General features: G+C 45.3%; 1 pseudogene; it reads left to right on the forward strand.

Moving 5' to 3' along the window:
• LOC147711697 (uncharacterized) overlaps positions 1 to 14,391 on the forward strand; it is a 117,250-nt pseudogene extending 102,859 nt beyond the window's left edge.
• The last annotated feature ends 12,030 nt before the right edge of the window (positions 14,392 to 26,421 follow it).

The raw sequence follows: 26,421 nt of genomic DNA on the forward strand, positions 1-26,421 counted from the left end.
GTGGTGTTTTGGTCTGACAACATGAGTGTGGTGGAATGCATAAACCAGCAGGCGGCACGCTGTCCATTCATACTGCGCCGGGTGAAGGAAATTGTGCTGCAGTGCTTAAGGTGGAACGTGGTGTTCAGAGCCAAACATGTGCCAGGCGTTCTCAATAATGCAGCTGATGCCCTTTCTCGCTCTAAAATGCAGGTATTCAGGTAACAGCTTCCTGCAGCAGATCCCTGGCCAGCGAATTTCCCGGCAGCACTTTGGCGGATTGGTGCCCCAGATTACAGGACCTCGTGGTAGCTAGCCTAGCCCCCAGGACCAAGACAGCATACGAAGGGGCATTCTTGTCTTACCGTACATTCTTGAGGCACGATTGGGAGGTTATGTGGGCGCAGGGGGACAGCTTTGCGACCTACTTGTAACAGTTGCACAAGGAAGGGTGCTCAGTGGCGACTGCAAGCAGACATAGGATGGCTATTTCCTTCTTTGCGCAGGCCAAGGGCGTGAGGGATCCCACTAACACTTCTCTAGTACTTTTCTAGCCTTGAGAGGTTGGCGCCACATGCAGGGACACTCTGTAGATACAAGAAAGCCAATAGGGCTAGTGCGATTGGCAGCCTTATTGTCAGCACTTCAAGAGGTCTGTAGCTCAATATGGGAAGTACTGTTGTTCAAAGCCGCGTTCGCATTGGCGTTCTACGGGGCTTTGAGAATAGGCGAGTTGTTAGCAGCTTCTAAAGGAGACAAGCAGGGCGGCCTTCACTTTGCCTGTGTAAGGATAAGGGAGGATACAATGTGGGTAACAATTCAAAGATCTAAAACAGATCAGGATGCACGGGGGGATACCATAGTGCTCCACCGGTCTTGGACCAATCCTTGCTGCCCGGTATCGCACGTAGAGGTCTTTAGCAGGCAGCGGGAAGGAATGGCGGGGGTTTTACTATTGTGTCACGCTGATGGGACACCATTGACCAGGTATCAGTTTAGGAGAGTCTTGGAGTTGACGGTCAAAAAGGCAGGCTTTGACCCCAAGGAATTCCGTACCCACTCCTTTAGAATTGGCGCAGCAACTGAGGCAGTGAGTAGGGGACTACCAGCTGAGAATGTTAAGAAAATTGGGAGATGGTCTACTGATTGTTACAAGCGGTACGTACGGATTGACATGTTGTAACGTACCAAGGGACTCACGCCTGGTGTTTTCTGGTTTTTTGCAGTTTCTCAAACCTGTCACGCGGGGGAGGAACTCGCCGCGGGGCGTCAAGGAACTACAACAGCTCAACACAAGCGACAAAAGGAGCAACGGACGTTGGTGACTTGGATTGTAGGCCACTCTAATGTGAGGCGCACTGAATATGTCTTTCTTTCAGGTGACAGAAAAACAAGGGCTGAGCGAATGGGGTTTTGGTTTCAGTCTCCTTCTTTGGGAGGGGGATTTATGTCTCAGTCAGTTCAGAAATTATTTTCAGAAAATCCTATCCCAGCAACCCGCCCCCCGTCAGTAGTGATACTTCACCTGGGGGAGAATGATTTGGCCAAACTAGGTAGGCGCATCCTTATTGAGGAAATCATCTCCGCTGAGGGGTGGGTGGCCAAGACATGCCCGGGTTGCACTGTAGTTTGGTCTCAACTTATACCTCAATGGCAGTGATGAGGGGGGGGACTCGGTTAAGGCGTTGAATCACTCGGTAAAGAGGAGCAACACACAATTGGATAAATTATTTCGAGCCCCCCGGTTGCAGACGATCCCTCATGGGTGTATTTGGGGGGAGCATTTCTACTTGCGGGATGGGGTACATTTGACAGAGGCAGGTAATGTCCTTTGGGCCAATAATATACTGGCATGGTTAGAAGCTTTTGCGAGGGGAGTATGACCTTTCTAGAGTAGGAAGGGGGGAGGCCAGATCGTCGGGTAACAATGCTGGCCTGTGGCGGTAAGGTCATGACCGGTGAGCAACTATTTTAAGGTCTGGGGGGGCGGCATCATCCTCGGAAGTGCCCGCCCAGGGGGGGAGGGGCCAATGGCCCCTCCTAGAACTTCAGCGGCAGGGTCAACTGGTGCTTCAAAGGGGCGCGGGAAGGTGAGTCAAGCTTCCCTTAGGCCGGTAGCCACCCCGCGCGTACTCATGACGTCAGCGAATGGAGCAGAGTAAGGGCACTCCTTTAGTGGGTAAATGGAGTTCACGGCGTGGACCGAGTAATTAACAGGCTCGGCTGCACATGCGCACCTATGGGGAGGCGCAGCTAGTGGGACCTGACACCGGTTAGCGACCTTGCCATATGGCCAGAAATGTTAGTATGCAAAATTAAGATGAGGATGTTAGATTCGGTTAGGAACAATCTGTATTAGAATTTTGTTAAGGTTAGCCTCTCATACCTGTTGACAATATTGTATCTAATATCCTGTTAATTTTGCATAGGAAATGTGAATCTTTTACCTTACAATTTTCATTGTTTTATATCTTAATAAATACGGCCGGGGGGTCTTCGGATCCCCCGCCTTCCAAAGACAATTATGTTTCATGTCTGTGTTCGGGGTTGGTGTGGTTCCATTGGGAGGGGGCGGTAGCTGTCACTGACCATGTGAAAAGGGGGGGCCATTGCCCCCCCGCCTGCATGGCGGTGCGGCGGCCGCCCCCCTCCTTCTGCCTACCGGTGGTGTGGCGTGACCTCCCGGCGTCCAGGGATGACGCGGGGTGTGCGCCTCACCACCGATTGGCCGGCACCCGACCGTGACCCGGAAGGCGATGGTACACTTCCGGGTCAGGGGGGGCGGGCTGCTGAAGGGGCGGGTGGAGGGGGCAGATTGCCCCCTTCCCGCGCTCCTGGAATAAAGGCGGGGGAGCGCTCGGGTGGCCCTTGTTGCCCGGACGCTCCCACACACTGGTCGTGCCCCGCGCTTGGGGCTGCCTAATTTTCCCCACCCACCATCCCTGGAAATATGCGGTGTTTTGCATTGTTTGATATCGGTTTATTGTGTAATTATCTTGTGTAAGTTGTCTTTAGGCCTTTTTCCCCGTTACAAAGTGGCGTTGAAGTATAATGTCTGATTACAATTTTGTTTAGGCCTTTTTTTCCCTTAGTAGTTTGACAATGTTTCCATGACATGTTTATTTAGTCAGTGTAGTTGTCCTTTAGTTCCTTTTTCCACAGGTCGTCGTATTTATTAGGATTTGGACATGCGGTAAGGTCATGACCGGTGAGCAGCTATTTTAAGGTCTGGGGGGGCGGCATCATCCTCGGAGGTGCCCGCCCAGCGGGGAGGGGCCAATGGCCCCTCCTAGAACTTCAGGGACAGGGTCAACTGGTGCTTCAAAGGGGCGCGGGTAGGTGAGTCACGCTTCCCTTAGGCCGGTAGCCACCCCGCGCGTACTCATGACATCAGCGAATGGGCGCAGAGTAAGGGCCCTCCTTTAGTGGGTAAATGGAGTTCACGGCATGGACCGAGTAATTAACGGGCTCGGCTGCGCATGCGCACCTACGGGGAGGCGCAGCTAGTGGGACCTGACACCGGTTAGCGACCTTGCCATATGGCCAGAAATGTTAGTATGCAAAATTAAGATGAGGATGTTAGATTCGGTTAGGAACAATCTGTATTAGAATGTTGTTAAGGTTAGCCTCTCATACCTGGTGACAATATTGAATCTAATATCCTGTTAATTTTGCATAGGAAATGTGGATCTTTTTCTTTACAATTTTCATCGTTTTATATCTTATTAAATACGGCCGGGGGGTCTTCAGACCCCCCGCCTTCCAAAGACAATTATGTTTCATGTCTGTGTTCGGGGTTGGTGTGGTTCCATTGGGAGGGGGCGGTAGCTGTCACTGACCATGTCCCTGTGTTGTTCCGTCATACAACCCTTGGCTATCTCTTCCTTCTCTCAGTCCCCAGACTCTCTCTTCTCTTCTTTCCCTCGTTACACCTAATATTTTCCATCCATCTCTCCTTTCAGTTACCCAACACCTCACCCTTCCTGTTCCCTTCACAATTTGCCTCTATTTTCCCTGCTACTGGTTTTACGCTTCAGGCACAGGAGGAATGTACAACAGGCAGCGGCGGTTTCTCTATGGGGCGTTTGGGCGCCGCCCCCCTGCTTTCTCGCCGTGTGAGAAGAAGTCAGAAACAAATGGTAGTTATTTATTTATAACTACCATTTGTTTCTGCCTGCCCTTCTCGCACGGCGAGAAAGCAGTCAGCAGATTAGAACTTCCTGGTTAGTACTAACTGGAGCCTCAGGGCAGGGGGGAGTGGCTTGGGGGAGTGGCTTGCCCACTGTTATTAATACTGACTGTTTGGACAGCCTGAGAGGCTGTCCAAACAGACAGTATTAGCAACAGTGAGCAAGCCGCTCCCCCAAGCCTCCTCCCACTCTCTGTTCTGCAGGATGCAGACTAGGGGGAATGACGCAGTTAGGGCAGCAGGCCGAACCAATCAGCGCCGGCTGCCATGGAGGGGAGGGAGGCTCCCTGCAGACTTCAGTGACGAGAGAGGCGGCATTCAAAATCCAGGACGGCGGGAGCAGTCTCGGGACTCGAGTCGGGAGTCAGCGCGGGAAGCCAAGGTAAGTTTTTTATATTTATTTTATAAATCTAAGCTTGTGCCCCGGCCTGCTTTATGTTGTGACCTTGTAATGCAGCAGCAGCAGCGCACTAATATGAATGCAATCTTTGTTGCCCCCTAACATTTCTTATGAGATGAATATGTTAACAAAGCACTTGTATTTGATAAGTTACATTTAAAATTACCATGGTGGATCTTCTAATTAAAGCATCTCAAACCCCATCGCAGCGGGTTGCAACTAACTTATGAGGGTTTTTGTGATGAGGTTTTACTGTAAAACTATGTCGCCTTTTAAAAGCAACAACACAATAAAGGCCAGGAAGAGTCTCAACGAACAGAGACGGTGAAAGTGAACCGGTGCACTAGGATTCTGCTGAGTTGCAGACAAAAATTCCAAGATCTGCTCAAACAAAATATGCCCCAGAGATCTGGGTGTGTGCAGCGCCAAGAGTCTTTTGTGTAGTATGTGTTACGTCCTGTTTCGATTAAGAGGAGTAAAAACGCAATTATTATTATTATTATTATTATATTCTTATATAGCGCCAGAATCGACCCCCGAAGGGGTATCTCCGCGCTTGCCTTGGGAACCCGTCCTGGTTTTTCCCTGTGAGATAGCCCCTACAGGGCATCCCTAAGGTGAAAGCCAGGCATCCCGCCGCGGGGGGCCGTTGTGGAGATTAAGCAAGCTTAATGCCCAGAGTTGCAGAGTGTGAACCCATGATTAGGTCAGGCACCGAAGCGAGAATTATCGAGTCCATGGACATTTGAGCTCAAGACCCTGCCGTGTCGGGAATTGAACCCTGGTCCCGGGTCTGACCTCTGCTTCAGGGTCTGCCTGCTCTAACCAGTGAGCCACACTTCTCCACCACCAAATTGGTTTGATGTTCAGCCCTATTACCCTTAACCTCATTATAATGAATACCATATTGGACATTGTGAACTGCCCTGGTCTTTTTTTTAAATATGCAGGGCCGGATTGAGAGATCAGCAGTGAAGTGAGGGAAAGGGCCTGTTGATGTGGGCAATGAGTAGGAAAAGCTATGTGGTGAAAAAGGAAACAGAACTGTTAGTCAGTGGGAGTAAATGAGTAATGTTTGTGAATTCTGAAAAGGGTCGAAAAATGTAACAGAAGACATATGGAATTTCTTAACTGATAAATAATTAAATCGTATTCCTTTATTAAGTTCCTGCTTCCTCAAGTTTGCTTGAAAATGTATCATTTGTCCACAATTTCCCCTCAAAAAACCTGTAGGGTGTTCATGCTCGCTCGGTACACTTGCTCGGCATTGTGCAGTACGACAATAAGTTTACGCCCCGCCACTTTCAAATGTCACCGGCCGCCACTGACAACAGGGTAGCGAAAGCAGGGGCTGGTGCAACAAGAAGTGTGCTTGTCATCAATTATGGGTTGTAACTGCTACCCTGGCTCTACCCTTGGCAACTCTGGTTCTACTCTTTCTGTGCCTGGTCTCAGGGAACATGATGGATGCTTCAGGAACATGAAGGATGCTACAGGACAAAGCCAAAAGATCAGGGCTGGCAGAGTCCTGTTTCCTTGTGTTAGTTTTCAAACGTTGTCATTGCAGTATCTGTGAGGTGCAAACGTGAACCGGATTAGGGGCTAAGGATCATACAAAAAACAACCCTGTGATGTCATAGGGAGTTAAACTATGATCGATGTCACTTCCAGTACCACTCCCATTTTGGAGAATCACATGGGTGGAAGGCAGCTCCTTTCTGCTCCTTTCTGCAGCTGTGTCTGTAAGGTACAGATCTTCACTGCATCATTTTCTGCCGCCAAGTGTTTTCAGAGGCTTTAGTCCAAGTTTGCTGACGTTACAACCCTCATCTCTCCAAACTCAGCACCATCTCCTGCGTCTAGCATCTCAAGAAATGTCAAACACAGCTGCTCTCACCAGGAGCCATATGAAAAAGTTTAAATGTATGCTGTAGTTTTCGGGACTGGCTCAACAATAATTCTGTAAATCCATGCTGATCGAGACACTGAGGTTATATTCTGAAATTGCCAGAAGAGGTACGGTTTTATTGTCCTATCTCTCGGTGCTTGATATACATGTTTGTAGTGGTGTGGTGGGAATCATCTACTATTACAAGAAACACAAAGGGGCAGATTTGTGATGCCCTTGCGCCTCTTTGCGCCGCAATTGCGACACTTTATTTGACGCAATGGCGGCGCAAACAATGCGCCCTATTTACAACGTGACGCATCTAAGAGATTTTGTAAAGCCCTGCGCCATAAGGAGGCGTTCCTGCGCGGGGGGGGGGGCGTTCCTGCGCAGGAACGCCTCTTGAAAGTGGCTGAGTGAAATCTATGAGATTTTACTCAGTCACTTTCAGGCCAATGCTCCGTCAAAACCCTGCGCCTGCTTCAAGCAGGCGTAGTTCTTGACGCATCATTGTGAAGATGGGACACCCCCGAGCCTTGCTGGAGCTGCATCGCGCTTGCGACGCAACTCCAGCAATGCGCCACCTTTTCGGCACAGATGCGTCACGCATCTGTGCCGTTTTTGCACCATGGTGCGCCGCATTATAAATGCGGCGCACCATGGGTGGCGGAGCTGTGGCGCACTGTGCCGCACATTAACTGGCGCATCCCTGGGGATGCGCCAGTTGACATAAATCTGCCCCAAAGGGCTTAGTATGTGGTTGCTAAGTGCACTATGGACTCATTTTTGTACTCATATCTTTATTAACCCTGGTTAAAACCTTAACCATAATGTCATCTCAAGTAATACTTTCCCTAGGTCATTGGGCAAAACATTTGGGGCGCTACTTTGCATTAGTGTGCGGTGCTCAAATTAGCAGGAGTGTAATTTGCACCCAATCCTGAGTTTTTCACTTTGAAATGGGGAATAACTTGCCATTCACTGATCGTATTCCTCTTCTGAGGTGCACAAATGGTATACACCTGTTACAACGCATTTGTTACAACCGAATACTGTTACAACGCGACTTTTACAACGCATACCATTACAACGCATTGCGCTGGGGGGCGCTCTAGGATAGGGAATAAGTATAATTTACTATCCAACACCTTCCCTAGGGTCCACGGGGACTGGAGTTAGAATAGTAAATTATACTTACCACTATCCAGCACCTCAAAGCGCTATGCGTTGTAATGGTATGCGTTGTAATGGTCGCGTTGTAACAGTAGGTAGTTGTAATGGTATGCGTTGTAACATGGTACATCCGCACAAATACTGCATGTGTTCTCTTTGCTCTGCCAACTTCGACAGGGTTCACTTACTGCAAATCACAAGAGGGAACGCGTGCGATTGCTGTGATTTCTGCACACATTGTAATACCATCTTGCCACTAACATTGGATTGTGCAAAACATGACTTAAGGCCCATTCAACAGAAGGAATTTCGACTTATGCAGACGTTATCTATCCACTGAGCAAGTCATAGATACTGACCTCATTTCAGCCACTTATTCACTGAAATGTATTACTATGTTTGAACACAAGCTTAAGCCCACAAATCTGTGCATCGTTTAATATCCTTCCTCATGCCCTGATTAAGAGTCAGGCGGAACAATATGGAATTCTGCTCTGCCTGTTCACAAGTGGGGTTCTTGCGCAGGGATTTTCCCACATGCAAGAACATGTGACAGGATTTTATCGGGGAGTATTCTAATTCATGACATCACAAGGCTTTGGCTGTAACAATAGTGAGGCCTTGTATCGTGCTGCTGCCTAATATTGTTTCTGGAAAGGGGAAGCTCAGTGGCGTAGCTAGACTACTGCCACCCGGGCCGGTCCCTACATTTGTCACCCGGTGCAGGTAAGAGCGCGGGCGAAGGTGGAGTCTGACAGTCGACTTGGTCTGGGGGCGTTGGCGGCGATGGACGACTTGTTCTTGCTGGGGATGGAGGTAGTTGACAGACACAACTTGCTCACCTCCGCTGCCCCCAAAAAAGAGTGCCGCAAGAGGCGGATCACTCACCCCCATAGCTACGCCACTGCTTCTACTGCCAGAACTATTCTTTCCTCTCCATCACCTCCCTTTCTTCCACCCCACCCCTTACAGAGGCCTCCGTAAATAGAGCGGGTTGTAAATGTGTGTGTTGCACAGGCACTGTAATTCCATATCTGCACAGTTATTCCCCATTTCGAGGGAGTTAACTCGTAATAGGCACAAATCGATGCAGGGAGACTAGCCAATACCGGTAATTCTGGGAGTCTATTCATAGACATCCCCTAACTTGTAATCACTACCACAGTAGCAACTTAATGGCATTTGGGTACCTTTTTAGGCTTCTGAACCCATGTTGAAACTTTCATCATGATAAGAAAGTTGTTTTTTGTCTTCTTTGTATCCGTGTTCGACCATTCTAGGCCTGGTTCCAATTTCGAGAATCGCAAAAGTAAAATAAATATTTAATATTTAAAAATTCAAAATATACCTGGCTTTCTGTCCATATATTCAACACACCTTGTTTCCTGCTCTGCCTCCCATGCAAATCATTCCTGATTTCCTCCACCCAATGCCAACAAATCTTATTTCCTGCCTGTTCTCTATTCAAAATCTAATTGGTGGTGTCCGCCTCATGCAACCAATGCACACCACCGGCCACATGCATCAACTGTTCCTTTTGCGATTCCTAAATTGCGAAAATTAAGGAATCGCAATTTAGAAATCGCAAACGGCAATGCATGAAAAAATCGCAATTTTTTTTGCGATTCGGTAATTTTCCTTAACACCTTAGCTGCGTGTAAACATTTCTCCCCAGTGCTGCGCTGTCCATTAGAACTAGTGCTGAATGGACGTTCAATGGTCGTGCGCAGCACTGGGGAGGTAGCGCTGCTGACGACCATTGGCCGTCAGCAGCACTTAAGGGGTTAATTGCGATTCAAAATTTGCGAATCGCAATTAAGGAAAACCCTTCCCATTGATTCCTATGGGCCAAGAGGCCCATAGGAATCAATGATAAGGCATTTACAATTTGCGATTTTCAATTTGCGAATCGCAAATTGAAAATGCAATTTCAAGGGTGCAGGGGGGGGTCCAAAGAACCCCTCCCTGCACCCCTGAAAATAAACTTAAGTGCAACTTACACACACACATGTCCCAAGGACATGTGTGTGTGTAAAATGCAACTTTCAAAAATGCATTTTTGTGCAGGTTTGAAGGTTTTCGGTAAATTAGCATGAGGTCCAACCTCATGCTAATTTACCGCTTCCAAATTGATAATTCGCAATTTTGAAATTATCATGCATTGCATTTAAGAAATCTGAAATTGCAATTTCTTAAAAGCAATCGCAATTTTAGAAATCGCAACATGATTGCGATTCCTAAAATTGCAAAATACATGATGCATTCCAATTTTGATAATTGCATTCGCAAACGGCCGAAAATTGCGATTCGCACCGTTTGCGAATGCAATTATCGTTGATGCATGTGCCCGCATATCTCTTTCATCATATGTAAAAAAAACATAAGTGCAGGTACTCAACATTTTTTTAGGACCCTGACACCAGGGATGACAAATGTCATGGTGCAGATACCAAGGCTATCAACTCTTTGATTCCATATTAAGGCACTTTCCTACTTCACCTCAAACTCCTACCACATTCTTCTACTTTTGTGGGGTCCTTTTCATCCCCCTTTCTCCCTTTTGTACTTTTCACTCTATAGGTTCCAGTACCCAATTAAGAATGCCGGTGCGCATCATCAAACACCTGCACCCCCCTGCCCCCACATACTGAAAAACTCTATTGTGTAAAGTTGTCATAGATCTTTGGATTTGTAAATATAGTAATTAATCCGCATTAAGCATTTGTAATGATTATGATGATGATGATTACAATAATATTAATGAAAATAAGAATAACACTAATAGTAACCGTGATAACAATAATCATAATATTACTAATAGCAATACATTGTTTGTTATGTAGTGCTTCACATTGCACTGTTGCAAGTTCTCAGACTAAATAACATCTGGTGGACATGCACAAATCCACCGAACACTTTATCAGTAAACACGTGTAAAGACCAATTCCGAACTTTTATAAATTATGAATGTATTGATTAAATAAATACTGAAATTAAATAATATCTAGTTCTTATTTATTTTACTTTGAGGATTGCAAGGATTGAGGGGCCTGCAGTTCCCACCAGGAAAAGCGGGACCAATAGGACCAGCTGGCTCAACTGGACCCATAGGCCTCAAAGGAGAACAAGGCTTGATTGGGCCAAAAGAATCGATTGGTCCAATGGGTCCAGCAGGACCAGTGGGACAAACAGGATCAATGGGACAAGTAGGTCCAAAAGGTTCAGCTGGACCCCAGGACCAACAGGGTCAATGGGCCCAAAAGGATCAATTGGCCTACCTGGGCCAGCAGGGGCTACAGGAGCTGTGGAAAAAAAAGGTTCAACTGGATCCCCAGGTTCACCTGGACCAGCAGGGCAACAGGGTTCAATTGGTCCAATAGGGCCAATGGGCCCAAAAGGCTCTATTGCAGAGGTCTTCAAACTTTTGGATGCTGAGACCCCCCTGTCAACATTTTGAGGCGTAAGGACCCCCCCCCCGACAAAAGATTCTAATCCTGTAGGCAGGGCTACTAGAATTATGAGGCAATTGAGGACCAAATTACGCGACAAGCTTGACTAAATTGTGTGGGACGAAAATGTAAGTGATGTTATGTGATGCCGCGTATTTTGAGATAGCATTGCTTTATTATTTTGTCATTTTTTTACACACATTAACATGAGGAAAGATTTCACCCCATCACTACCCGTTTATAACCAAAATATAGCAATTAACATCAGAAAGATTTCTAGTCAACCTTTGAGAAGGGCCTTCCACTCCGCAGGAATATGTGCTGCCACATTAGAAGCTCACTTGGCCCTAGCCCGGAGAGGCAGGGGTCCCTTAAAAACCTGGCGGTTTTGTTCAGAGTTAAGCAGTTTACCCATGCAGCTTTCCTCTCATCCCCTCCCTTCCATCCATCTCTTCTCTCCTAACCCTGGATCCTTCTCTCACTTTGCAGGCCATTTTCTTTCACCCCTTTTTACAACATCTGAACTCTCCCAATTCACCTCTCACTTTAATAATGCACCTCATCTCTCAATAGCACCTTTCTGAGAAACATTTCATTTTTTTATAGCGCTACTCATAGTTTATTCAAACTCCGTTCTGTGATCTGCATGGTACACATTCTTTGTAGCAGGCACATTTACCCTCTGCACAATGTGTGGGTGACAAGAGTGCCCGTGTGAGTGCACGGTGAGCGATGCAACAGTGCGAGAGTAGGGTAAGAGGAGTGACTGCAGGGTGAGTGAGGTGGCGTATGAATTTATGAATTTGGGTGCGGATGAAAGTTCAGAATGAGACGAATGAATGTATGATTTCTAATGGGCTTGTTTGAGTGACTTGCTTATTGAGCAGGGAGGGGGTCAGGTGAGTGAAGTGTCACATGAGTGCAGGATGAGTAGTGTACTTGTGTGACTGCAGGGTGAGGTATAGGGTGAACAGCGCAAGTGCATTGTGAGTGCAGACAGATCACCGTGAGTGCAGGTTGAGCTGGTGAATTCTGTGAGTGCATGGGGATCAATGTGAGGGCATTGTGATTACTGTGAGTGCAGGGTGAATGGTGTGAGTGCAGGGTGATCAGTGTGAGTGCACGGTGAGCGTGAAAGTGAAGGGCGAGAATGAGGAGAGAGTTGTCTGAATGCAGGGTGCATTTCCATACACTTGAAGTAATTCAGCGTGTTCTTACGGCGGCGTAGGGTTTAAGATCTAAGTTAAACTATTGCGGCATTAATCGGGGATCAAGGGTGGAGGAAATAAATAATGTGCTGATCCTGCAACAAACTTACAGTCCTATGGTTAGGGTTGCCAGCAGATTATTTTGATGGCTCAGTCGGTACAAAAATAAGCAGAGACCTAAAGCTGTATTTTAAGCACTTATCTGTGCATACTTCGAACAACAAATATAAATGGAAAGCACTTTTAATTGTGTTCTAGGGCTGCCTCAATGATCCCTGACTGACAAAGAGAAAAAAGACAGAAAAGTCACATAACTAATGCATAGATACTTTTGTATTTAAAAGTCTATTTAGTGTCAAGAGGAGATCTTTGCAGGCTCTTTAAACAAAACCACAGGCATTTTTCTTTTGGCAAACCCTACTTTATATTCCTTTCCATTAAATACATTTTTACACTGCAGCAGTAATTGTAAAATACAAATGTAAGGAACAGGCACAGTGGGGGCCCAGGGTGCGGAAACCAGGAAAAAAGACTAAGCCTCTGTAATCAGTTAACAAAGGCATGTAAATATGCAAATGGTCTTTAAAGACTAAGCATGGGCGAATTTTGCGAATCTCGCGTTCGCGAATTTTGCGGATTTGCGAACTCGCAATCCGCAAAATCCGCGAATTCTCGCGAATTTGCGGATTTTTTTTTTTTGTGTTTGCGCGGGTTTCTGCCAGTTCGCGAGGGTTTTGTACAATGTCGCAAATTGCGAACTTACCTGTCGGGTCGCAAGTTTCGTGAACTTGTTGTTTCTACGTGTCCAGCCTGTTTGGGACACTCTTCTTCATCACTGCCACTCTCTGTCACCACTGCCAATCTCTGACTACTCATGCCACCCTCTGGCCCACCCATGCCACCCTCTGTTTCATCACAGCACCCTCTGGTTGTCCAGTCAGTGTACATTATTGTGGCAACGCAAGCACACCTTCCCTGCCTCAAGTGACCTGAATTAATTTGGGGCTGATTAATGTGTCACAGAATATTTTTTTAGCTGGCACCTGCTTCCTTAGTGCTTCCTGATTAGTGATCTTTTGCACTTGCTAAGTGCTTTCATTGTTGCAAAATTAGTTACAACACCTGCCCTGCCCCAACTGACAATAATGAATTAGGGGCTAATTAATGGATTTGAACTTCCAGCCTGGCTCCTGCTTGTCTCCCTTAGCTGTAATTCAGGACCTTTGTGGCATATGTGTAACTATTCTGAGGTTCAGAGCAGGGTCACATAATAGTTGCAACTGGCAACTGAACTCTGGAGGGGCCCCTCAGGAAGCACTACAGGAAATGGCTACTAATGATGAGCCTGAACTTTTGAACCTGGTAAGTAGTTTCAGTTTTGCTAAGATCGTATTTATGCAATTTGGCACTTATTCGCGGGGCGCGAATTTGTACTGGGAAGCCGCGAACTCACGCGAACAGTGCGAGCAAAATCCGCTGCTCGCGGATTTGCGGATTTTGCGGGAGATTCGCAAATCTCGCGGATTGCGAATTTACCGAAAATCCGCAAAATTCGCGAGCGAAACGGATTTTCCGCCCATGCTTATTAAAGACCTGTGAAAAATTCTGGCCTGCTGGAGATGACTCCAGACACTGCCCAGCCAAGCCCCCCCGCTCGAGTTACACTGCAGTAGCAGCCAGGCTGAGAGACACCACGAGGGAGGAGGGGGGCCGTAACCCTTCGGCCTGGGAAGAAATATGACTGTGAAGGTGCGACCCCCTTTGCATCGCTCCATGGCCCCCCTGGGGATCGCGCCCCACAGTTTGAAGACCCCTGCTCTATGGGCTCACCAGGACCAGCCGGACCAATGGGACCAACTGGAGTAGCGGGACCAAAAGGAAAAGCAGGACCACCTGGAGGAACTGGGCCAGCGGGTCCAAAAGGTTCATCTGGATCTCCAAGACCTATTGGAGCAGCAGGCCCTAAAGGTGTAAATGGATCAACAGGACCTTTGGGGGCAGTGGGGCCTAAAGGTTCAACTGGAGCAACCGGTCCAGCAGGACCAACAGGCTCAAGGAAACCTAGGATAAAAAGGTCAGAAGGGAGAGAGTGGAGGATCTGGTAAGATAAATGTTAGAGATTAGAGGGGAAAGCCACTCAGCAATTATTGTGTCTCTAATTGCCTATTGGGGCTCTAATTAAAAAAAAATCTAGAAGTATGTGTTTGAGTCTATTTGAGAAGATTCTCAATATGACTGTATGTTGTATAAACAAAACACCCTCAGTGGGAGTTGTGTATTTGCAGATTGGGCTGCAGGTTGAGACTTGTCTTTTGCGTATCAACAAATTGCATTTTTTGTAGAGCTTTGACTTCTACTATCAGAGTGTCAGAAATGGACATTAGCCCCTCCTGCCAACTCTTTTCCTGTTATTTGTCTGCGTCTAGGCTCCCACAGGATAGTCCAAGCTTCAACAAATGGTGGGAACTGCTACTGATTGAGAAATGGGTGGTGTGTCTGGCCCCTTGCTGCCTGCACCCGTTGCCCCAGCATATGCAAGGGATTTCCAGCCCTCTCATTCAGGTCAAAGGGAAAGTGGCAATCTCTGGGTTTTCCAGTTCCTCGGGGTGGAAAGCTAAAAGATCTACTTTATACAGCCCTAGAGTAATCTTCAACTCCACTAGCCCAAACACTGCAATCTAACTCTGATCTAATGATCAGACTGCACAGATGTTCCCATCCAAAATGTCACTACTTCTGGAACACCATGTTTGACCTATCCTGTAGCTATGAAAGGTTAATTGCCTTCTTGAGTCTTAGGTGGATTGAGAATCTAATAGATTTGATGCTTCCACATGAACTTTGAACCAGTCCTCAATCAATTAGATCTCTATCATTGGTGCAAAAACTGTTTTTAGAGTGGGGTGCTGGCCAGCATCATCTGCTCACTAAAAAAATAGGTAAAGAAAACAGTGGTCCTAGACATTTCTTATTTAAGCATATCACTTTATTCCAATAAATGAGTATAAAGGCATTCAAAGGCACATATACGAAAAGGCAAAAAGGCTATAGGCCACTTCAAAATGACAAGGTATGTTCAATTTATTTAGTCATAATAAAGTTCAAAACAAAAATCCACAAATCAAAAGTTCAAATGCATGATACACAATTGTAAACGTCCGTGACGGTTATCATCAAGAAAAGGAAAGGGTGTGAGAAAATGTGCTCTAGTGAAGAAAATAGAGAAAAAGGAATGGATTTCCACAGGTGGATGATTCAAATGAAATAATGCATAAGGGATCCGGCGATAAACTTGACAGAAAAATGGTCTCCCTTCAGAATTTCCGGCCTACCCCTATATATTAAATACAGTACATTTTATACAGCAGTAAATTTCGTTTTTTTATCACAGTGTGACCACATCTGTGATTCCGGTTTGAGTGATCAAGGTAGGATGTAGGCCTACTCAGGGGTTGATGACGTTTCGACCCTAACGCAAAAGGGTTAGTAAGATCCTCTGCTGCGGGTTTTCATCAGGATGGGGACAAGGGGTATCAAAACGCTCAGTGCGGTGAGCAACCAGGAGAAAGCTTCATGGTTTCTTAAGGGGTTTTCAATCTCTGTGAACACCTGTTCACAGAGAGGCCGATGGACGCGACCCTCTGGGCGCGCAGAGAGAATTATCACTTTTAAGATTCCAAATCCTTTTGACACACGTCCAGACGCCTTAACTCAGCTTTTCCAAAAAGTATCAAAACGCTCAGTGCGGTGATCAACCCGGAGAAAGTTTCATGCTTTCATAAAAGGTTTTCAATATCATCAATTCATCGTAAAGTCCAACACCGCCTTTTGGAAAAGCTGAGTTAAGGCGTCTGGGCGTGTGTCAAAAGGATTTGGAATCTTAAAAGTGATAATTCTCTCTGCGCGCCCAGCGCGTCACGTCCATCGGCCTCTCTGTGAACAGGTGTTCACAGAGATTGAAAACCCCTTATGAAACCATGAAACTTTCTCCTGGTTGCTCACTGCACTGAGCGTTTTTGATACCCCCTGTCCCTGTCCTGATGAAGACCCGCAGCAGAGGATCTTACTAACCCTTTTGCGTTAGGGTCAAAACGTCGACAACCCCTGAGTAGGCCTACATCCTACTTTGATCACCCAAACCGGAATCACAGATGTGGTCACACTGTGATAAAAAAACGAAATTTACTGCTGTATGAAATGTACTGTATTTAATATATAGGGGTAGGGCGGAAATTCTGAAAGGGAGACCATTTTTCTGTCAAGTTTATCGCTGGATCCCTTATGCATTATTTCATTTGAATCATCTTCCTGTGGAAATCCATTTCTTTTTCTCTATTTTCTTCACTAGAGCACATTTTCTCACACCCTTTCCTTTTCTTGATGATAACCGTCACGGACGTTCACAATTGTGTATCATGCATTTGAACTTTTGATTTGTGGATTTATGTTTTGAACTTAACTATGACTAAATAAATTGAACATAACTTGTCATTTTGAAGTGGCCTATAGCCTTTTTGCCTTATTGTATATATGCCTTTGAATGACTTTATACTCATTTATTGGTATAAAGTGATATGCTTAAATAAGAATTGTCTAGGACCACTTTTTTCTTTACCGATCGGCACCCAGATCCTTTGATGTATACTGGGTCACTCCATTGATTATAATGACACTAAAAACACAGGGCTGCGAAAAATGAAATTAAACGAGCAAGTATACTTAATGAGGAAATCTTGTTTTGTGCAAGAATGTTGTAGCTTGCAGTTAAATGGTTGATTTTGAAGCACATCCAAAGAAAATATATATAAAAAACATACTGTGTAGGTTACTATCCTGAAATTTGCTCTTGGATCATGATTCCAACTTGTTCTGAAATACCACACTTTTTCTTAATACAAATTTTGTTAGGTCAAAACTGGCAGACAATATATGAGGAAATACTACAATATTCTGAGTTATGCAGCTATTACAGGGAAACATATTTAATAAAATGTTATCCCTCATTTCGAGATGTGCAACTCAACAACATGTAGCTATACCACACTTGGTAAAAATCTCACCACTGCTGTATTCATAAATTAGCTACTCACATACTGTATTTTTTTAATGAACTCACTGTTTTTCAGTGTTGCCTTTAATGTTTGCAATATGTGAAAAATTTAGTTTTTAAACTATGAGACCGTTTGCTCTGCTGGCCTAAGCCTGGGAATCACCCTGGTGTCCTACGCAGATGACGCCTAGCTGGTGAATGCCTTCTCCAACAATCCCAGCCAGGACTCTGCAAAATTTAAAGAGTATCTAATAGCCATCTCAGATTGGATGGCTGCTAATTATTTGCAGCTAAATTCAGCTAAATCCGAGATCCTTCTGGTAGGCAGGGATTCCCATCTCTGGGGCAATGAGTGGTGGCCTACTGCTCTTGGAGTGCCCCCATACCCAAACCTCTGGTTAAGAATTTAGGAATAATGATGGATAAAGATCTCTCCTTTGAGGCCCACGCCAAATCAGTGGCAGGGAAATCTTTCGGACTGTTGTTTCTCTAAAACCAATACTAAGTCTCTTTGATTCTTAAACTCGGCAGCTGATCATCCAATCGTCCATCCTAGCCAGAGTGGATTATTGCAACATGCCATTTCTGGGTGCCAATAAACCAGTGATCAAAAGGTTGCAGCGCATTCAGAACGCTGCTGCCCGAGCTATCTTCGCTCTTCCTAAACGCTCACATGTCTCCAAACTCCTCTGCCACCTAGATTAGCTACCTCTAGAACAGATAGTGTGCTTCAAAACACTGTGTATCACTTATAAGATTATTTTGGGCTTCGGCCCAAGAATCTTAAGTGATTTATGTTCTTACTATGCAGACACACAAGCGCTGCGCTCGGCAGATCTGCTCCTGGCCAGAGTACCTCGGATACGGAGTGCCAGAGCGGATGGTCGATCTTCAATCTGTTGGCTCCCACCCTTCGGAACTCCCTCCCTCTCCACATCCGTAGCAACCCTGATCACCTGACCTTCAGAAAGCTGGTGAAGACCTGGCTTTTCTCCCACTGTTAATTTTTTCTCTTTGTCTCCTCACTCTGTGATCAACTTTAGTGCTGGGACGCCCGATGCTGGTGCCTCCATGCGCTATACAAATACTTTAACATAACATAACTATGCATATATTTTTATTTTTATGAGGACTTGTAACGGGGAGGACTCGGGTCCGCCAGGCTTACCTGTCTCACCTCTCTTTGACCAGCATACAGGGACCTGGAGAGACACAGATGTCCTGGACGACACAGATCCGGAAGAAAGCGGCGAGCCCTGCTTCTTTAATTGGGCGGAGTTGGAACGGGACAACGTCACAAAACACACCCCCTCGTCACAGGTAAAGGCCGACCAAGAATCTTCCCAGGTGTGTTTTACACTCGGAGGAGACCGGAGCTGGAAGGAGGAGGACGAGTGCGGAGGAGAGCGGAGCTGGAAGGAGGAGGACGAGTGCGGAGGAGAGCGGAGTCGGAGAACGAAGGCGGAGGAGAGGCGGGAGCTGAGGAGAGACATCGAAGGCAGAGCGGAGCAGAGTCAGGAGGCGGAGGAGAGAGAACATCGGAGGACGGAGACGGAGACGAGATCTGAGGAGAGAGAACGGCGGGGAACCGAGGCGACGGTCGGAGACGAGGACGGAGAGAGGAGCGTTGAGCGTGGGAGGTCCAGGGGAGCAGAATCCACCAAGCCAGGAGGCCAACAGGAAGGCGCTTCGCCCAGCCACACTTCATCGAGGGAAGTGTGGCTACCAGAGGTACAATCAAGGCTTTCGGGCTGGGCGGGTTTTAAGTGGGCTAAACCCCCTTAAAAGTTCCTAACTCGTATCCTGTGCACTTCCCCTCCCTCACTACCCCGACACTGCGGGCCATAGTCTGTTACTTGTGCACGTGTGTTCCCTCACTCCCTCCCCTGTGCTGTTGGGCAGGACAGTACCTAAAACTCCGTTGTCTTTCTTCCCTGCACGGGCGAGACGCCACGACATCGTGGAGGAAGAGGCGCGAACCACCAGTCCCAGAAGACACCGGGATGAGAGGCGGAAAGCAACTGAGAAACGCCAACAAAGACTATCTGAAGATACGGAACCCCCCCTGCCCTATTACAGGAAAACCATTCACAGAAAACGAACCTTTAAATCAATAAAACCTGCATTACCCAGAGTACCGGTGTCTGTAAGTCTATTCGAGGGGTCAATAACCCCGATCACTCCAACGCCAATCAGTCAGGGACACCCCGAGGCGCCACAGGACTAAAAAACATCTGCAGGCTTCGCCTTTCATTCCTATTTTCCCCAACCCATTTGGCAAGAGTGTCACTTGAATGAAATTACAAAATGCCTTCATTTTATGAGGCAAAGAAAGCAAAAGTAAATACTTCCTGAAAAGAGTTATCAGCAGCTGATCACCAGAAGAAGCCATCTGACATTTGACAGTCTGTTTTTCAAAATAACAGTGCACATCGCTTAAAACATCAAGGAGTTTTATTTTTGCAAAGAAACTCCATTGAGGCTGTGTTGGGGTGCACAGCACCTCCAGCACCTCTAGTTTCCAGCACTACTGCACTCTTAGCACACCCCTTGTTGAGTGTTGCCTGGTTTTGGGAACTCCAGTGTGGTCACAAGGGATAATGCTAAGTGTTGTATGCCTTTTTAGTAGTCATGTTTGCTGGGTTTTATTCACGTGCATATATTTGTATGTGAGAAACTTGACCTACTTATGGTGTTCTCCAGTCTTCCCCTAATGGACACTTGAGCTTCATACCTCTGCTCTGAAGCTAGCAGGCCATACTCCAGCCACTATATATGGTATCTGATAACTGTTGCCCAACTCATTCAGAGTTCCCAGTGGCACTGGTCTGACACTGTACCAAGACACCAGTCCTCTACTAGGAGGGAGACAACATTGGTAATCTTGGATTTGCCATCTCCTTCTACTTTGATTTAGCATCGACCAGAAAATAACTATGCAAACTGATATGCCCAAGTCAGTTAAAACTGCCTCATTCGACTCCATGTCACTTAGAAGCTCAAGCGCTTTATTCTACAAGCAGACTTCATGACAATGGTAAAATCTCTCGTTCTTTCTCAATCTGGTGGTGACAACACCATTTTAGCTCGCCTCCCTGAGGACTCTGCTGTGCCTCTCAAGTCCATTTTACACTCAGCAGCACCCCTGGTTAAGGGTGCAAACAAATCTGACAAAATTACATCCAGTGTAACAGATCTCCACTGGCAGCCACTTCTCTGTCTCACTCACAAGTTCTCCACTTTTGTCTTATCTTACTTAAGAAGCAAACGCCACACCACATGAGAACAGAGAAGCATCAGAGGCAAACCAACACATCTTCTTGGAATTCCCATGACAACATAATCAAAAACTCGCAACTGCGCTTTCTCATTCCGAGCTCCCACAGCATGCAATCATCTCTCCAAAGAAATCAGACTTAATGTAAACTTCCTTTCCTTGCATAAGGCTCTGAAACCCCATTTTGTTTTTATTTCCTCTGAAATCGGACAATTAATGGACCTTTATGTTCACGATTAAGCCTGTTACTTTATTCGTTTGTTTTTGTAGTTGTCATCGGTTCTTCTCTGCTCGTATAGTGGGATCCCCTGTTAACTACTTCAGTACCTCAGTTGGTATATGTGGCCCACTGCCCATATGCTAACGTCTGCACTATATGAATAGCACTATATATTTTTTTTAACAATAAACGGAAAAATATGTTAGCTGTTATGAATGAATGCACCGTGTTTAGATGCCTAAGTACTACTTAATGTGTCTAGGAAGCAGAATTTACCTCCCCACAGACAGATCTGATATAGCCCGCGCTTTGCAACACAGAAAGTAGGCAGACTTAAACATGTTGTGTCCTAAAGTAATAGGTCTGATTTGGTGGTATTTTTATGATTACCAAAAAGGTTTATAGATTTTGATCTAAATTGCTCTAAACAGAATTTCAGTTTCAGTGACCGCTTACCATAACAATATTGCTATCCTGCTAAACTCCACCTCATTCAATTCATTGGATGGCATTCTATGAACTGCATTTAATTTGCACTACCCTCCCCATACCTTCTCCTGAGCCTTTCCTTACTTCGGTCTGGGGTTACGCCCACTATTCACTCATCGACATCTAAAATGAAAAACACCTTCATGGGTGGTGCAAAAATAGAACTAACTAATGGGCAACTTGAATCGTTTAAGCAATCCCTGAGATCCCTCACCATAGCTCCTAACAATGAAAAATGAGAACTTTTCCAATCCCTTATCTGTTCCTTGTGTTTCCTCCCTCAATGAATTCTCATTTCCCCCTCAATTGAAACTTCTCTGGCTAGCTCTTCATGGCTTTCATGCCTCCTGATATGCAATCCAGTCCTTTCACCCGCTGTACCCACCTCTACACCTTTCCTTCCACATCTTTTGTTAATCTACTTCTGATAGTCAAACCTGCAAACCCATCAGGTGCCACAACTCAGCCTTCCAGGCCCAAATCCCTTTAAACCCTTTACAATCATCTCTCATGCACTATTTTGATCCCACTTTTTAAGCACTCCTTCCTTTGACTGTAACATCTACACAACACTTTAAATATGAAATCGTCTAGCCTCTGTTAAAAACAAGCAGTGCTGACCATACCCCCTTCCATTGATTTACTAGTCTCTTACTGCCTTTCTTTTCGGAACTACCTGTTTCTTGTTAACTGCCTGCCATTCCAAATAAAATCTCCCCAATCCCTCTCAATCAGACTTCCAGACTGTCCAATCCATACACAATACCCTCTGTCGCAGCTTCATCATATCCTGATGTGGCATTTGAGCTGCTCCTGTCTTTGATTTTCCCAGCTCAGAATGAAAATGTGGAAGGTCTTCCTTAGACACCACGATGAAACCCTTTTAAGCCAAAGAGAGAGAGAGAGAGAGAGAGAGAGAGAGAACAGGATAGAAGTTAGTTTGATCCCCTAAAGTGGAAATGGACACCTAAAGAGGAAAAGAAAAACACGAATCACCATATTCTTCCAAAGGTAAAAACTAAAAAAAAACACATGGCTTAGGCACACAGGGAAACATACCACAAGCAATATTAGCCAAGTAAAAGCAAACCACAAGCAAACAGGAACAGCCTAGTTTGAAGAGTTCTACAGCTTTCCTAGGCTGTCATTGTTTGTTATGGAGTAGTCAGATTTTCTTTAATTACAGTTTAATAAAAAAATCAACCATTTGAGTGTCATTTTACTTAATACAGTTTAATATTATATATAGAAATGAATAAGGACTTTTAGTGTTTTGATTTAGAGTTTGGCAAATGGGATACTCCCTCACAAACATGACGGATATCCCGGCCACCCTGTTGCAATTACACTGTATTGCATGGCACTTATAATATGGCAAACAGGATATTCAAAAATTTTGTAACAGAGTATCACTTCCACCGAACTCTAAATCAGCCCCTTAGTTCTATACTTCTACTGTTTTTTAGGTTTAGTTGCAGATATCAAATTGTACATTTCTTTTAAGGTTTGCCTTGCTGTCGTGGCCATTCAACCACATATGATCCAAGAATACCTTTAGGAAATCTGATTATCCTTTCCTTCCTTTTGTTTGAGCCTTGTTCACTTAAAGAACATGATCCTTCTGTCAGATAGACTGCCAAGCAGATGCTTACGTTTTTAGGCTTGTCTATCCTGGTACTGCCAGGCATTGCTTTCCATAGGGGATGTTCTATGTAACCTGTGTTACAACCAGGAAAAGCTGTGTGGTTTCCAGAAGAGGCTACCATTTCCTAAGAGGCTGATATTGTCTAAGGACTGATCCCTGTTCCAGCACTTGACGTGCAGAACTTACGAGAGAAAGGTTTGAATCTAAGTGATTTCAAATGGAGATTGAGAGAATGTGGTTCTGTATGAGCGCCTATCCTTGTGCTCTTGATCAGCGTTATCACCCTTCAGAGTGTAAATATATACTCTTGAAGACCTAGAGCTTGATGTAGAGTTTGGCGGATGGGTTACTCTGTCACTAACGTGATGGATACCTCTCCCCGTTTTACAAGTGCCATTGGATATAATGGACTCATAATCCAGCGACTTGGATTTCCGCCACATTTGTGACGGAGTATTCTGGTCTGCCAGACTTTAAGTCAAGCCCTTAGTATCAAATTCCCATTTGGACAATTCATTCGCTCACAACGTGGACAGACTCTAAGTCAATTCTTACATTTCTTTCCACAATGTGTTGGTTGACCGTCTCATCGTTGGGGATCAGGGACAAAGCACTCTGCCTGCTAAGTTCTTTTCTGTCAGACAGATCTTAAGTGGTGGCTCTTGGAGAATTTGTTTCCCCTGCTTCCTCCCTTCCCTGTGGAGTCCCCCAGGGCTCATCTTTGAGCCCTACCTTGTTTAATTTGCATGTCATCCCTCTGGCCAAATTAATCAAAAGCTATGGATTCACCTTGGTGTCATATGCGGATGACACGCAGATAATCGTGTCAACTAACAGTGCTCCTGCTGATACTGAAGTTCGATTTCAAGACTGTATGGGTCATATAGGGAAGTGGATGCAAGATAACTATCTAAAATGAAATGTGTCAAAAACTGATGTTATGCTCTTTGGGAATTCATCTTCAGTATGGTCAGATAGTTGCTGGCCAGATCACATGGGTCCTAAACCAGTACCCTCAGACAGAGAGAAAAATCTTGGTGTCCTTTTTTATACCAATTTGAAACCCAGATCAACCGCATCACGTCAGCCTGGTTCTTCATTCTTAAAATACTGAAGAAAGTGCTTCCTTTTATCCATTTCGATTTAAGAAAAACAGCTTGACTACTGCAATGCCCTTTTCACTAGTGTGAGTAACCGCAGCATTCATAAACTTCAGACTGTTCAGAATGCAGCAGCTAGAGTCCTGTTTTGGTTCACATGCTATGACTCGGTCTTCAAGGCTCTCACACAACTACACTGGCTGCCCATAGCCAAGCGTATTCAATTTAAGGTCCTATGCATAGCCTTCAAAGCTCGGCATGGCCTTGGTCCGTGGCAGCTGTCACAATCTTTTAAACCTTACATCCCGGCTGGACCACTTAGGTCCTCGGATTGTGGAAATATGATCGTTCCCAGGGTGCTGAAAGTAAAATGGGGAGGTAAAAGCTTTACTCATCCAACCACCAAGCTACGGAACTCCTTGCCTATAACTTTGAAAAAAGAAACCAACCTGCCTAAATTTAGGGAAGGACTGAAACCCGGGCTTTTTTAATGGTGACTCCATCGTAATATTTGAAAATCCACTAGTCTGAAGCAGGGCCTGGACACCCTCGGGTACATGTAGCGCTATATAAATACTTCATTTCATTTCATTTCTTTTATTATTAGTTCTCTTACATATTTAATCATCAAAATCAGAAATAATATTACATTTTTTTATTTTAAAATCTTAAAACCCAGAAAATATGTAAAACAATTCACTGTTGCATCACACATATCTAAATATCCAATAGGCAATATTCCTAAAACAGTTGCCCATTATTAAATGTATTTGCATGCAAATAATACAAAAAGACTTCCCATCCGAAAGAATAAAACATTTTAACAAATCCCTGTTACTGGTGGTAAAGAACAATTATAAATATGGTCAGTCAGCCTGTATTTCAGTGCTGGAAATGTAATGTCTTGCACCTTCTTCAGGAACACAATTTATTCAAGCAAGGTTTTAAAACACAATTCAAGCAGGACAAATCTAAATTCAAACAGTATTTATTTAGTATTTGTCCACGTTAATTTCTTTGCCCAATTTATTTTTTACAGGTTAGCTCATACCAGTGAACTTGTCTAATCAAAGCTGTCCTCTGTTTCTATGTTTTCGTGGTGCAAGCTCTAAGATGCATATGCTATTATGTTTGAAGATGCTTTTCTTGTCTATGTTGTGAATGCTTACCTACCCAAATCTTATACTAGCTTTATGTTAGTATTGATTGTCGTCACTTAGAGAGGTTCATCTCATATAGTTTCTTCTGTGTTCAAACTAGGTAATAACCTAATCTAATGAAAGAATGTATGGCCATTAGTTTATATTTAAAGCTTTTGGTTACAGTTCAATAACTTAAGACTGACTATATCCTTTATTTTGAGTATATTTGCCTTCTATTTGTGGAGAAGGGTGAACAACATTGTAATACCAGAGGAACAACGGCAAAGCTATTTTCCCTTCGGATTTAACATATTTTTTGTCAGGTCATTTGAAGGAAATTCTTCCTCAGTAGTAGTAACATGGGCATAGTAACCTAAAAGTTTAAATTAATGCACCCTGTAATATCAAAATCAATTATTTGTCACAGACATACATCCATTCATTCTACTTATCTCTGCTGCTGGCTTAGTGCAGTTTCCTTACCTTCAGATTTCTATATGTATCTGAATGCCAAACATTGTAGGCTTGCTAATAACATGAGATTCCTGGAAGACTTTAGAGCTGGGCTGATGTCCTAGAGCACGGGTACTCATAGTACGGCCCGCGGGCCAGCAGCGGCCCGGCAAGCCTTCCGTGGCGGCCCGCGGACCATGAGACAGAGTACCCGTGTTTACTAAGACTGTCTGCACACACTCTGCTGCTCTGTGGGGGCCAGGCAATTTATTCCGGTGAAGCCAGAGTGGAGCTGCAGGGGCGCCGAGAGGGTGTGAAATACAGCAACACCCCATTCACAAGCAAATGATCTTTTTGAAGACCTGTGAAATACTCGGGTGGGGCTGTGTGTCTGTGCACGCTGGGAAAGCAGGCTGGAGAGGCTATCTCAGCCCGGGTGACACAGGCAGGGTGGGGTGACAGAGGGAGGTAGAGGGACAGAGACAGAGGGAGGGAAATGGAGACAGAGAAATGGAGACAGAAAAAGGGAGACAGACTGAGGGAGGAGGGCGATAGAGGGATGAGGGTGACAGAGGGATGAGGGCGACGGAGTGCGGGAGGCACAGTGAGGGAAGGGGAGAGACGGAAGGAGAGTGAGGGAAGGGGAATGAGGGAGGGAGTGAGGGGAGGGAAGTGAGGGAGTGAGGGAAGGGGAGTGAGGGAGAGAGAGGAGTGAGGGAGGAAGTGAGCGACGGGAGTGAGGGAGTGAGGAAGGGGAGT

The sequence above is a fragment of the Lissotriton vulgaris genome, chromosome 5 (genome assembly GCF_964263255.1).
Source record: "Lissotriton vulgaris chromosome 5, aLisVul1.2, whole genome shotgun sequence".
NCBI lineage: Eukaryota > Metazoa > Chordata > Amphibia > Caudata > Salamandridae > Lissotriton > Lissotriton vulgaris.